Genomic DNA, 15,018 nt, shown 5'->3' on the forward strand with positions numbered 1-15,018 from the left:
TGAGGTGTAAATATAGCCTAAATTTTGTATATATATTTTTTTATATAAAGCGTTAATGTGAATACAATGCAATGGCAAATATATATATATATATATATATATATATATATATATATATATATATATATATATAAAATATATATATATATAGCCTATAACACATTTAGTTATTAGTAATCGTTCAATCTTTTTACAACATAAAACGTTTCCTTTACCTTTTGAATTGCACTGTGCACTGTTTTGATAAGGGGTTTCCTGTTAATTATGGATGGACTGAGATTACAAGTCATGATATAAGTTTTTTTTTCTTTTTCTCTTTTTCTAAGGAAATGGAACGTGAAGGAAACTGAAAGATTGATCAAAGAGTTTTTTGAAAAGGCGTGATGAAAAAATTGTCGCTCTTGAAATCGTGTAATGGTCTAAATGTTGGTCATTTACATAGACAAAAACTCTCTCTACATCCATGGAGACACTTCCGTCATCAAGCCAGACGAATAATTCGAGGTAACCTCACAGGATCTGATAAATGCCAAAAGCTGTCACGATAAAATTGTCATGAAGAGATTTTTTTGTCCGTCTGTTTCGTTTGTTTGTAAGGGGTGTGTTCGCGCCCACAAGCAGCAGACTGTTTCCTGGAAAGGAAACGTACTCGGTTACTAACGTAACCTCGGTTCTCTCTAGAAGAGGGAACGAGTACTTGCGTAAGAAAATCTTACGCTAGGGGAAAACCTCTTTTCCTCGAGATATTGAAGCCAAAAAATTATCCTTAATTTTGCAATAATGTAAAACGCATTGCAGCAGCATGCAGACATGGGCGAGACAGCTCGCGCGCCCATTGGCTGCTCTGCGGCAACTGCACCAGCCTATCGATAGAGGCTCCTCATGACGTCAGAACCAATGAGGGCGCTTCGCGCCCATTACGTCATGTCCCGCCGAAGTCGGGTGGGGCCAGGGCTATAAATACGGCCCAGAGAGGCTGGTTTGGTCAGTTTTTCATCGCTGAAGCGAAACAGAACATGACGCATGCACGGCAAGATACGCAAGTACTCGTTCCCTCTTCTAGAGAGAACCGAGGTTACGTTAGTAACCGAGTACGTTCTCTTACGAGAGGTCTCTCGTACTTGCGTAAGAAAATCTTACGCTAGGGGAACACAATGTAAAACGCCGTGCGTGCTTGAGACATAGCACTAAAGTCCCAGGGGCAGGTGCCCAGGGCTCATACAGTGCCTAATCACAAGGGACTCACAGGGAATCCGGGAAGAGGGGCTAGAATAGCATCATTCCTGTAATATAAAACTCTGATAAGAGCACATTATATCAAGTGTTCCACACAGCCAGGGCGAACTCAGCCTGGACTGGTAAATATGGGGGACTTACACACTGCCCACAGAAGTATATAGGCGATCAGTGATCGACGCTCTAGCAGTTTCAGCGTCCCGAGCCGATAGCATCGGGCGGGCAGTACTGAAAATTAAACCGAGAGCAACTTAGCTTGTAAAGCGGGAACCTCGAGGTTATAAAACCTTATAAATGTAGACGGGGAGGCCCAGCCTGCCGCCATACAGATATCTTGCAAGGCAATCCCACTGGACCAAGCCCACGACGAGGCCATGCCTCTTGTGGAGTGCGCTTTGACACCTATCGGGCATTGCAGGCCCCTGGATGTGTAAGCTAGCGCAATAGCATCCACTATCCATCTGGATAGACTCTGTTTTGACGCAGCTAGTCCTTTAGAACGTCCGCTGAACAAAACGAAGAGCTGCTCCGTCTGTCTGAAAACAGATGAGCGAGACACATATGCCCTTAACGCCCTGACCGGGCAAAGGAAGCCTGCGTCACCCTCCTCTTCAGATACCGGCAGGGCCGACAGGGAGATAACCTGTGCCCTAAACGGTGTATTGAGGGATTTTGGAACGTATCCGTGCTTTGGTTTGAGTATGACTCTCGAGTCATTAGGTCCAAACTCCATACACGTCGCGCTCACTGAGAGCGCTTGCAGATCCCCTATGCGCTTCACTGAAGCGAGAGCCAGAAGGAACACTGTTTTGAAAGACAAGAGTTTCAGGTCTATTGACTGTATTGGCTCGAATGGGGCACCTTTCATGGCTTCCAGAACCGTGGAGAGGTCCCAAACGGGAACTGAGGGAGGTCTGGGAGGGTTCAGCCTCTTAGCTCCTCTAAGGAAGCGAATGACCAGATCGTTCCTTCCTAGTGACTGGCCGAGCGGTGGTTCAGTGAACGCTGCTATGGCCGCCACATAAACTTTGAGCGTGGATGGGGTTCTACCCTTATCCAGCAGCTCTTGTAAAAAAGAGAGGATCTCCGTCACCCCACAGCATGAGGGCGGAGTACCACTCGTTGCACACCAGCTAGTGAACACAGACCATTTTGAGGCATAGAGCCGCCTAGTGGATGGGGCTCTAGCCTGTGTGATCGTGTTTAACACTCCCGCTGGGAGGTTAACGGGTACCCGTTGATGGCCCACACGTGCAGGGACCAACGCTCCGGGTAAGGATGCAAGATCGAGCCGTTCGCCTGTGTGAGGAGATCCCTCCTCACCGGTATCGGCCACGGGGCGGTACTCGTCAGCTGCATCAGGACTGGAAACCAGGCTTGGTTTGTCCAGAATGGGGCGACGAGCAGCACTGGGCATCCGCTCTCCCTGATTCGCTCTAACACCTGGGGTAGGAGCGTGACAGGGGGAAAAGCATAGAGCGGGCAGCGGGGCCAGACGTGAGCCAGCGCGTCCCTGCTCTTGGAGAAAAATTCTTGGCAATGAGCGTTCTCTTGAGACGCAAATAGGTCTATTTTCGCTCTGCCAAACGTCTTCCACAGCAGTTCGACTGTCTGCGGGTGCAAAGACCATTCTCCTGCCGGAATATTGTTTCTGGACAGTCTGTCCGGCCCCACATTCAGAAGGCCGGGCACATGCGCTGCCCTGAGCGAGCGCAGATTGTGCTGAGCCCAGATCAGGAGGCGTTCCGTCAGCCTGTGAAGGATTCTGGATCTGATACCTCCCTGGTGATTTATGTAAGCCACCACTGACATGTTGTCCGAACGGACCAAGACGTGGTGTCTTTTTATATGGGGACAAAAACGCCTCAGCGCGTTGTCGACTGCCATCATTTCCAGGCAGTTTATATGCAGAAGCTTTTCCCGTTCCGACCACTGGCCGAATAACGGTCTGCCCTCGAGCAGCGCTCCCCATCCCGAGGTTGAGGCGTCCGTAGACACCACCTTCACACTCGAGGAAGTCCCCAGGCTTACACCTAACCGGTACCAGTCGGTCGCTGTCCAAGGTTTCAGAGCTGCAACGCATCTCTGATCGACCTTGAGGAGCGCGAGACCGGAGGTCCAAGCTCTGCGCGGCGCGCGCGCTTTCAGCCAGTACTGCAGCGGGCGCATGCGAAGCAGACCCAGCTGAAGCACTGAGGATGCTGAAGCCATGAGACCCAGCATCCTCTGAAACTTTTTGAGCGGGACCAAAGCGTTGTGGCGAAAAATCTCTGTCATGCGCTGAATACTTAGTCTGCGCTGCGGCGACAGCTGTGCTGTCATAGACAGCGAGTCCAAATCTGTGCCCAGAAAGGATATTTTCTGACTGGGAGACAGCGAACTCTTCGTCCAATTGACTGTGAGACCCAAATTCTCGAGGTGATCGAGTAATACGGTCCTGTGTTCTATGAGCTCCGACTGTGATCGAGCTAGAACCAGCCAATCGTCCAGATAATTCAGCACTCGTATGCCTCGCAGCCTGAGGGGTGCGAGCGCTGCATCCATGCACATCGTGAATACGCGAGGTGCCAAGGATAGGCCAAATGGCAGGACTGTGTACTGGTATGCCTGACCCTCGAAGGCGAATCTCAAAAATCGCCTGTGACGTGACGCTACTTGTATTTGGAAATAAGCGTCTTTCAGATCTATCGACATGAACCAGTCCCCTTGGCAAATTTGCGAGAGGATTTTCTTGGTCGTGAGCATTCTGAACCGTCGTTTCAGAAGTGCTTTGTTTAGCCGTCTTAGATCTAGAATGGGTCTGAGACCCCCGTCTTTCTTGGGTACCAGAAAATATCTGCTGTACATGCCCCCTTCGCTCTGAGCTTGTGATAAGGGTTCTATAGCCCCTTTGCTCAGTAGCTTCGCTATTTCGGCTCGAAGTAGGTGTGCTACTTCCTTTTTCACCGTAGTTTCGATTCGCGCCGCTTTGCGCTGCGGGCGTCGACCGAACTGTAGCGAATAGCCTCTTTTTATAATGTTCAGCACCCACTCTGAGACCCCGGGGAGCTCTGTCCACGCTTTCGCGTGAGTGGCTAGGGGTGGAATGATATCTGGGCTCTGGCCGCGATCTAGTGGCGAGCGGAGAGCAACAGTGTGCTGTAACATGAGCGCCGCGTTTGCAGCATGCGAGACTGGGGGCGCGCTGATCACAGCGAGCGGTCTGCCCGCGCTCAGTTCTCCTGCAGCTGTGTGCTGAGGGAGAGCGAGCGCGGTGAGCCCCGTGGGGTTTAATATGTCTGTGAGCGAATGAGGGCGCGGGACAACGGGCCCATGCATAACGCTGAGAACACCGTCTGTTTGTGCAGACTGTATGTGCGTTGGTTTCGTTTTTACAGAAACCGTGAGACATGTAGCGTGTAGTGTTTGCGGGCACTGGGGCGTGGGCACAATCACTACATTTGGTGCACAACCGACATGAGTCGGTTTTATTTGTGCGGGCCGTGTGTGGCGGGCCGTGTCTGTGTGTAGGAATGGGCACTGGGCAGTGGGCATGTTTACTACACTCATAACACCATCGGCCGTGGCCGGAATACCAGAAAATACACTCTTTTTGGGATTTATCTGGGTCGCCGTAAAAACGGCGTTTGTGTGCAGGCAAGCGGGCTGTACTGCTGACTTGTTTACTGCGAAATACGCTGGAACAGTCGCAATTACTGGAACTGAGCGAGCGAAAATTTTCGGTGGAAGTTCGGCCGCAGCGGGACTTGAACACCGTCGCTTCCGTAGGCTGGCTAGGAAGACTTAGAGGCCTCGGGCTTTACCTCAATCCTCGGCCGTGGCCCGCGTGGCGGGGGGCGGCGGCCGGCGGAGCGAGAGCGCGGTCTCTGATCCTTGGGCTGACGGCGCTGTGGGGCGGCGGCAGCTGGGGGTTGCGGCTGAGAGCTGCGAGCAGACGGCTGTTTTGAGCGACCTGCTGCGGAGCTCGAGCGCTTGGGCAGGAAATGTTTCATGGCCTGCGATGTCTTTTGAACCTCGGCGAATCTGTCTGCGAAATCCTTGACAGAAGATCCGAAGAGGCCAGCGGGGGAGACGGGGGCGTCGAGAAAAGCAGAGCGCTCCGAATCCGACATCTCCGAGAGCGTTAGCCAGAGGTGTCTCTCAGCAACGGTGAGAGACGCCATGTTCCGCCCCATGGCCTGTGCGGCGGATTTAGTGGCGCGAAGGGCGAGATCCGTCGCGCTCCTCAGATCCGTGAGATTCACGGCTTCCGGTCCTTCCTCGTCCAATTTGCGGAGAAGGTTGGCTTGGAAGATCTGGAGCACGGCCATTGAATGAAGCGCCGAGACAGCCTGTCCGGCGGCGGTGTAAGCGCGACCGTGCAGGGCTGAGGTAGTACGGCAGGCTTTAGATGGCAGCGCCGTCTTAGCGCGCCGTCCAGCAGAGGGCGGGCAAAGATGGGCGGCTACCGCTTCCTCGACGGGAGGAAGAGAGTGGTACCCTTTGTCCTTAGCACCGTCGACTACGGAGAATGCTGCGGACACGGGAGCACGCACTCTGGCTGAAAAGGGGGCGCTCCAAGACTTAGCTACCTCTTCGTGAAGCTCAGGAAGGAAGGGAGCTGGTCTTGAAGGATTTGAAGCACGATCCCTTTGTAGAAAACAGCCGTCCAGGCGGTTGAGTGCAGGCTGTTGGGGCGTCGACCACTCAAGGCCGAGGCTCTCGACGGCCTGCTCGAGCAGACGCATCAGCTCCGCCTCGATGCTAGCTCTTTTCCCAGGGGGCCGGTGAGAGGGTGGTGCGAGGTCCGCGGAGCTCGACCAGTCCTCACTGCCCGACTCCAGGATAGAGCAACTGTCGTCCTCCACTCGTAAAACTTCCTCATAGTTCTCAATGGCGGACGCGGCGGCAGACGGCGGCCGCTGACCGGCGGTGAGAGACTCGGGTGAAGCAGGCGGCGAAGCTGGCGGGCGCACCGGCGAGCTTTCGCGGGATGGAGGAGGTTCAGGGACCCGCTGAGCGCGGCGCTTTTTACGGCGCGGCAGCTCGGCGGGCGAAGGCGCGGGCGCAGCTTTGCGGAAGAATGCTCGGCGAGTCCGCAGAGTCACCAAAGGCATTAAATCGCAGTGAGGGCAGCCGCCCTCGTCGAGCGCGATAGCTGCGTGATCCTCACCCAGGCAGGAAACACAGATGACGTGGTGGTCCCCGTCGCTGAGTGGAGCTCGGCAAGAGCCGCAGGAAGAACGAGGCATCTTGAAAAAGACGCTCGTGCTCTTTTAGAAGGAGAGTGTGCGTGTCGCAGCGGCGAACACACACACACAGCAATGAAAGGATATAGTACGCCGGAAAGCGTCAGCAGAAACGGCGGCTGAAGGCGGCGAGATGTCGACCAGCTGCTTCAGATGCACTAATCCCGCTGGGTGCTTGGCTCAGACGGCGTGGCTTCCTCTCGAGATCCAGCGATGCGAAGTCCGCTGAAGAGATGAAAAACTGACCAAACCAGCCTCTCTGGGCCGTATTTATAGCCCTGGCCCCACCCGACTTCGGCGGGACATGACGTAATGGGCGCGAAGCGCCCTCATTGGTTCTGACGTCATGAGGAGCCTCTATCGATAGGCTGGTGCAGTTGCCGCAGAGCAGCCAATGGGCGCGCGAGCTGTCTCGCCCATGTCTGCATGCTGCTGCAATGCGTTTTACATTATTGCAAAATTAAGGATAATTTTTTGGCTTCAATATCTCGAGGAAAAGAGGTTTTCCCCTAGCGTAAGATTTTCTTACGCAAGTACGAGAGACCTCTCGTAAGAGAACTAATGAGCAGTGCGAGGAAGATAAACAGCGAAGAGAAAACAGTGGGATTGTCTCTCATTAAAACATTATTATTATTATTCATTTAAATATCCTACCTCTCTTAGAGTGGGTTTTCGGGGAAAAAAATAAGTTGAGGAATAAAACAAATCTACGGCATCAACATCCACAGTACTTCTCTTTGATAAACAGGTGAGTTGGCATATTACATTCATGATGAAACGTATTATCAGGTATGCTAACCCGTTTAATACAATTAAATTCAAATCAATCGGACTAGGTTACACACTAACAAATGTAGCATTTAACGGTTACAGCGGGTAGAAATACATCCTTAAAGTAACAACTGCACGTAAACATCTGTCACAGTAGCCTATAACGTACTCGGTTACTAACGTAACCTCGGTTCTCTCTAGAAGAGGGAACGAGTACTTGCGTAAGAAAATCTTACGCTAGGGGAAAACCTCTTTTCCTCGAGATATTGAAGCCAAAAAATTATCCTTAATTTTGCAATAATGTAAAACGCATTGCAGCAGCATGCAGACATGGGCGAGACAGCTCGCGCGCCCATTGGCTGCTCTGCGGCAACTGCACCAGCCTATCGATAGAGGCTCCTCATGACGTCAGAACCAATGAGGGCGCTTCGCGCCCATTACGTCATGTCCCGCCGAAGTCGGGTGGGGCCAGGGCTATAAATACGGCCCAGAGAGGCTGGTTTGGTCAGTTTTTCATCGCTGAAGCGAAACAGAACATGACGCATGCACGGCAAGATACGCAAGTACTCGTTCCCTCTTCTAGAGAGAACCGAGGTTACGTTAGTAACCGAGTACGTTCTCTTACGAGAGGTCTCTCGTACTTGCGTAAGAAAATCTTACGCTAGGGGAACACAATGTAAAACGCCGTGCGTGCTTGAGACATAGCACTAAAGTCCCAGGGGCAGGTGCCCAGGGCTCATACAGTGCCTAATCACAAGGGACTCACAGGGAATCCGGGAAGAGGGGCTAGAATAGCATCATTCCTGTAATATAAAACTCTGATAAGAGCACATTATATCAAGTGTTCCACACAGCCAGGGCGAACTCAGCCTGGACTGGTAAATATGGGGGACTTACACACTGCCCACAGAAGTATATAGGCGATCAGTGATCGACGCTCTAGCAGTTTCAGCGTCCCGAGCCGATAGCATCGGGCGGGCAGTACTGAAAATTAAACCGAGAGCAACTTAGCTTGTAAAGCGGGAACCTCGAGGTTATAAAACCTTATAAATGTAGACGGGGAGGCCCAGCCTGCCGCCATACAGATATCTTGCAAGGCAATCCCACTGGACCAAGCCCACGACGAGGCCATGCCTCTTGTGGAGTGCGCTTTGACACCTATCGGGCATTGCAGGCCCCTGGATGTGTAAGCTAGCGCAATAGCATCCACTATCCATCTGGATAGACTCTGTTTTGACGCAGCTAGTCCTTTAGAACGTCCGCTGAACAAAACGAAGAGCTGCTCCGTCTGTCTGAAAACAGATGAGCGAGACACATATGCCCTTAACGCCCTGACCGGGCAAAGGAAGCCTGCGTCACCCTCCTCTTCAGATACCGGCAGGGCCGACAGGGAGATAACCTGTGCCCTAAACGGTGTATTGAGGGATTTTGGAACGTATCCGTGCTTTGGTTTGAGTATGACTCTCGAGTCATTAGGTCCAAACTCCATACACGTCGCGCTCACTGAGAGCGCTTGCAGATCCCCTATGCGCTTCACTGAAGCGAGAGCCAGAAGGAACACTGTTTTGAAAGACAAGAGTTTCAGGTCTATTGACTGTATTGGCTCGAATGGGGCACCTTTCATGGCTTCCAGAACCGTGGAGAGGTCCCAAACGGGAACTGAGGGAGGTCTGGGAGGGTTCAGCCTCTTAGCTCCTCTAAGGAAGCGAATGACCAGATCGTTCCTTCCTAGTGACTGGCCGAGCGGTGGTTCAGTGAACGCTGCTATGGCCGCCACATAAACTTTGAGCGTGGATGGGGTTCTACCCTTATCCAGCAGCTCTTGTAAAAAAGAGAGGATCTCCGTCACCCCACAGCATGAGGGCGGAGTACCACTCGTTGCACACCAGCTAGTGAACACAGACCATTTTGAGGCATAGAGCCGCCTAGTGGATGGGGCTCTAGCCTGTGTGATCGTGTTTAACACTCCCGCTGGGAGGTTAACGGGTACCCGTTGATGGCCCACACGTGCAGGGACCAACGCTCCGGGTAAGGATGCAAGATCGAGCCGTTCGCCTGTGTGAGGAGATCCCTCCTCACCGGTATCGGCCACGGGGCGGTACTCGTCAGCTGCATCAGGACTGGAAACCAGGCTTGGTTTGTCCAGAATGGGGCGACGAGCAGCACTGGGCATCCGCTCTCCCTGATTCGCTCTAACACCTGGGGTAGGAGCGTGACAGGGGGAAAAGCATAGAGCGGGCAGCGGGGCCAGACGTGAGCCAGCGCGTCCCTGCTCTTGGAGAAAAATTCTTGGCAATGAGCGTTCTCTTGAGACGCAAATAGGTCTATTTTCGCTCTGCCAAACGTCTTCCACAGCAGTTCGACTGTCTGCGGGTGCAAAGACCATTCTCCTGCCGGAATATTGTTTCTGGACAGTCTGTCCGGCCCCACATTCAGAAGGCCGGGCACATGCGCTGCCCTGAGCGAGCGCAGATTGTGCTGAGCCCAGATCAGGAGGCGTTCCGTCAGCCTGTGAAGGATTCTGGATCTGATACCTCCCTGGTGATTTATGTAAGCCACCACTGACATGTTGTCCGAACGGACCAAGACGTGGTGTCTTTTTATATGGGGACAAAAACGCCTCAGCGCGTTGTCGACTGCCATCATTTCCAGGCAGTTTATATGCAGAAGCTTTTCCCGTTCCGACCACTGGCCGAATAACGGTCTGCCCTCGAGCAGCGCTCCCCATCCCGAGGTTGAGGCGTCCGTAGACACCACCTTCACACTCGAGGAAGTCCCCAGGCTTACACCTAACCGGTACCAGTCGGTCGCTGTCCAAGGTTTCAGAGCTGCAACGCATCTCTGATCGACCTTGAGGAGCGCGAGACCGGAGGTCCAAGCTCTGCGCGGCGCGCGCGCTTTCAGCCAGTACTGCAGCGGGCGCATGCGAAGCAGACCCAGCTGAAGCACTGAGGATGCTGAAGCCATGAGACCCAGCATCCTCTGAAACTTTTTGAGCGGGACCAAAGCGTTGTGGCGAAAAATCTCTGTCATGCGCTGAATACTTAGTCTGCGCTGCGGCGACAGCTGTGCTGTCATAGACAGCGAGTCCAAATCTGTGCCCAGAAAGGATATTTTCTGACTGGGAGACAGCGAACTCTTCGTCCAATTGACTGTGAGACCCAAATTCTCGAGGTGATCGAGTAATACGGTCCTGTGTTCTATGAGCTCCGACTGTGATCGAGCTAGAACCAGCCAATCGTCCAGATAATTCAGCACTCGTATGCCTCGCAGCCTGAGGGGTGCGAGCGCTGCATCCATGCACATCGTGAATACGCGAGGTGCCAAGGATAGGCCAAATGGCAGGACTGTGTACTGGTATGCCTGACCCTCGAAGGCGAATCTCAAAAATCGCCTGTGACGTGACGCTACTTGTATTTGGAAATAAGCGTCTTTCAGATCTATCGACATGAACCAGTCCCCTTGGCAAATTTGCGAGAGGATTTTCTTGGTCGTGAGCATTCTGAACCGTCGTTTCAGAAGTGCTTTGTTTAGCCGTCTTAGATCTAGAATGGGTCTGAGACCCCCGTCTTTCTTGGGTACCAGAAAATATCTGCTGTACATGCCCCCTTCGCTCTGAGCTTGTGATAAGGGTTCTATAGCCCCTTTGCTCAGTAGCTTCGCTATTTCGGCTCGAAGTAGGTGTGCTACTTCCTTTTTCACCGTAGTTTCGATTCGCGCCGCTTTGCGCTGCGGGCGTCGACCGAACTGTAGCGAATAGCCTCTTTTTATAATGTTCAGCACCCACTCTGAGACCCCGGGGAGCTCTGTCCACGCTTTCGCGTGAGTGGCTAGGGGTGGAATGATATCTGGGCTCTGGCCGCGATCTAGTGGCGAGCGGAGAGCAACAGTGTGCTGTAACATGAGCGCCGCGTTTGCAGCATGCGAGACTGGGGGCGCGCTGATCACAGCGAGCGGTCTGCCCGCGCTCAGTTCTCCTGCAGCTGTGTGCTGAGGGAGAGCGAGCGCGGTGAGCCCCGTGGGGTTTAATATGTCTGTGAGCGAATGAGGGCGCGGGACAACGGGCCCATGCATAACGCTGAGAACACCGTCTGTTTGTGCAGACTGTATGTGCGTTGGTTTCGTTTTTACAGAAACCGTGAGACATGTAGCGTGTAGTGTTTGCGGGCACTGGGGCGTGGGCACAATCACTACATTTGGTGCACAACCGACATGAGTCGGTTTTATTTGTGCGGGCCGTGTGTGGCGGGCCGTGTCTGTGTGTAGGAATGGGCACTGGGCAGTGGGCATGTTTACTACACTCATAACACCATCGGCCGTGGCCGGAATACCAGAAAATACACTCTTTTTGGGATTTATCTGGGTCGCCGTAAAAACGGCGTTTGTGTGCAGGCAAGCGGGCTGTACTGCTGACTTGTTTACTGCGAAATACGCTGGAACAGTCGCAATTACTGGAACTGAGCGAGCGAAAATTTTCGGTGGAAGTTCGGCCGCAGCGGGACTTGAACACCGTCGCTTCCGTAGGCTGGCTAGGAAGACTTAGAGGCCTCGGGCTTTACCTCAATCCTCGGCCGTGGCCCGCGTGGCGGGGGGCGGCGGCCGGCGGAGCGAGAGCGCGGTCTCTGATCCTTGGGCTGACGGCGCTGTGGGGCGGCGGCAGCTGGGGGTTGCGGCTGAGAGCTGCGAGCAGACGGCTGTTTTGAGCGACCTGCTGCGGAGCTCGAGCGCTTGGGCAGGAAATGTTTCATGGCCTGCGATGTCTTTTGAACCTCGGCGAATCTGTCTGCGAAATCCTTGACAGAAGATCCGAAGAGGCCAGCGGGGGAGACGGGGGCGTCGAGAAAAGCAGAGCGCTCCGAATCCGACATCTCCGAGAGCGTTAGCCAGAGGTGTCTCTCAGCAACGGTGAGAGACGCCATGTTCCGCCCCATGGCCTGTGCGGCGGATTTAGTGGCGCGAAGGGCGAGATCCGTCGCGCTCCTCAGATCCGTGAGATTCACGGCTTCCGGTCCTTCCTCGTCCAATTTGCGGAGAAGGTTGGCTTGGAAGATCTGGAGCACGGCCATTGAATGAAGCGCCGAGACAGCCTGTCCGGCGGCGGTGTAAGCGCGACCGTGCAGGGCTGAGGTAGTACGGCAGGCTTTAGATGGCAGCGCCGTCTTAGCGCGCCGTCCAGCAGAGGGCGGGCAAAGATGGGCGGCTACCGCTTCCTCGACGGGAGGAAGAGAGTGGTACCCTTTGTCCTTAGCACCGTCGACTACGGAGAATGCTGCGGACACGGGAGCACGCACTCTGGCTGAAAAGGGGGCGCTCCAAGACTTAGCTACCTCTTCGTGAAGCTCAGGAAGGAAGGGAGCTGGTCTTGAAGGATTTGAAGCACGATCCCTTTGTAGAAAACAGCCGTCCAGGCGGTTGAGTGCAGGCTGTTGGGGCGTCGACCACTCAAGGCCGAGGCTCTCGACGGCCTGCTCGAGCAGACGCATCAGCTCCGCCTCGATGCTAGCTCTTTTCCCAGGGGGCCGGTGAGAGGGTGGTGCGAGGTCCGCGGAGCTCGACCAGTCCTCACTGCCCGACTCCAGGATAGAGCAACTGTCGTCCTCCACTCGTAAAACTTCCTCATAGTTCTCAATGGCGGACGCGGCGGCAGACGGCGGCCGCTGACCGGCGGTGAGAGACTCGGGTGAAGCAGGCGGCGAAGCTGGCGGGCGCACCGGCGAGCTTTCGCGGGATGGAGGAGGTTCAGGGACCCGCTGAGCGCGGCGCTTTTTACGGCGCGGCAGCTCGGCGGGCGAAGGCGCGGGCGCAGCTTTGCGGAAGAATGCTCGGCGAGTCCGCAGAGTCACCAAAGGCATTAAATCGCAGTGAGGGCAGCCGCCCTCGTCGAGCGCGATAGCTGCGTGATCCTCACCCAGGCAGGAAACACAGATGACGTGGTGGTCCCCGTCGCTGAGTGGAGCTCGGCAAGAGCCGCAGGAAGAACGAGGCATCTTGAAAAAGACGCTCGTGCTCTTTTAGAAGGAGAGTGTGCGTGTCGCAGCGGCGAACACACACACACAGCAATGAAAGGATATAGTACGCCGGAAAGCGTCAGCAGAAACGGCGGCTGAAGGCGGCGAGATGTCGACCAGCTGCTTCAGATGCACTAATCCCGCTGGGTGCTTGGCTCAGACGGCGTGGCTTCCTCTCGAGATCCAGCGATGCGAAGTCCGCTGAAGAGATGAAAAACTGACCAAACCAGCCTCTCTGGGCCGTATTTATAGCCCTGGCCCCACCCGACTTCGGCGGGACATGACGTAATGGGCGCGAAGCGCCCTCATTGGTTCTGACGTCATGAGGAGCCTCTATCGATAGGCTGGTGCAGTTGCCGCAGAGCAGCCAATGGGCGCGCGAGCTGTCTCGCCCATGTCTGCATGCTGCTGCAATGCGTTTTACATTATTGCAAAATTAAGGATAATTTTTTGGCTTCAATATCTCGAGGAAAAGAGGTTTTCCCCTAGCGTAAGATTTTCTTACGCAAGTACGAGAGACCTCTCGTAAGAGAACGTTAGTTTCCATCCCTCCGGAATTATTGTCATGTCATTTGTGTGAACGCTAATTATGCCTTTTCTTCACTTCAACTTCAGCTAAAATACTGAAGGCCTAGTGGTATTGGGAGTTGCACTGCCTAGAAATTATACAAATTGTAACACTTTACAACAAGGTCTCATTTTAACATTAGGTAATTCATTAAGTAAGTTAAATTAACAATGAGCAATATATTTTTTACAACATTTATTAACCTTTGTTAAAGTTAGTTAATACAAATGTTCTTTTTGGTGAATCAATTCATTAACTTGCTAACAGATACATGTTTTATCTTAAAATGTAGTTAATGTTGAGATTAACATTAACTAAGGTCATTAAATGCCGAAGATGAAGTAGCCTATTATTGTTCATTCTTAGGTCGTGTATTAACTAATGTCAACAATTGAAAACTTATTGTAAAGTGTTACTGCATAAATGATCAATTCGTTTCTATTGATCACATAATGAGACTGCTAAAAATATGAATTAAGGTATTCAAAAGGATTGTAGATGATGTGGCTCATTTAGCAATCTAGTTAGGCCTATTAATTATGCAAATAACTGATTGATTATTTGGTAATATCGTCACCTTCCTAAAATAATTGCCCAAGTCATTTTTTCAGGTTTCTCAGAAAACACAAAGAACTGAAAAATAACTTCAGAGGTTTGTTCTTCTTGATGCAGGTGCCATCTTGAAAAGCTTGTAAAACGGCCTAAGTCACACTCTTGACATAGACCATTACACTACAGGGGTAGAACTGCATGATCTGTTCAACTGAGAATGTGGGTGATTTTACCAGAGCTGACCAGCATCATGAGGAGATTACTTTTTTGTCAAAAAATGACAATGGCAATTATTTTTGGAAGGTGATGATATTTTGTGTCCTTAAATGTTAAATGTAACAAGGTTGGTTGATAAGGAAAAGAGGCAGGAATCTGCAAACGATCAACATCCTTTTAAGGGATGTTAAACAAACACTAAATTAAATTAAAGCGGCAGCCTTTCACAGATAACTGCTGCATAAACAAAACACGATGTAAAGTCCAGGCGTGTCTGTCTGTCGTCATTCCTCCTTTTATCCTTCTGTGGCTCCTCCGTGAGAGACATTAGGGTGGTGAGGCGCGCATTAGCCACATTAACTATTTCCGTTTGATGCTGATGATGACATCAGATGAATGATACTGTTAAGCAAAGATTCTAACCAAGAGGTCCCTGCCA

At 52.5% G+C, this 15,018-nt stretch overlaps 1 protein-coding gene across 2 annotated transcripts in view; it reads left to right on the plus strand.

Annotated features, from left to right (window-relative positions):
- Positions 1–368: 368 nt before the first annotated feature.
- LOC309500716 (phospholipid scramblase 1-like) overlaps positions 369–15,018 on the plus strand; it is a 48,616-nt gene continuing 33,966 nt past the window's right edge. The window contains exons 1-2 of one of the 2 annotated variants that reach the window (XM_082172420.1): positions 369–652; positions 7,031–7,212. The gene's annotated coding sequence lies outside the window, so the exon portion shown is untranslated. The remainder of the gene's footprint in view (positions 653–7,030; positions 7,213–15,018) is intronic. The other variant, XM_082172419.1, reaches the window with a different exon arrangement.

Source organism: Leuciscus leuciscus (assembly GCF_965113295.1).
Source record: "Leuciscus leuciscus genome assembly, chromosome: 6".
Lineage (NCBI taxonomy): Eukaryota > Metazoa > Chordata > Actinopteri > Cypriniformes > Leuciscidae > Leuciscus > Leuciscus leuciscus.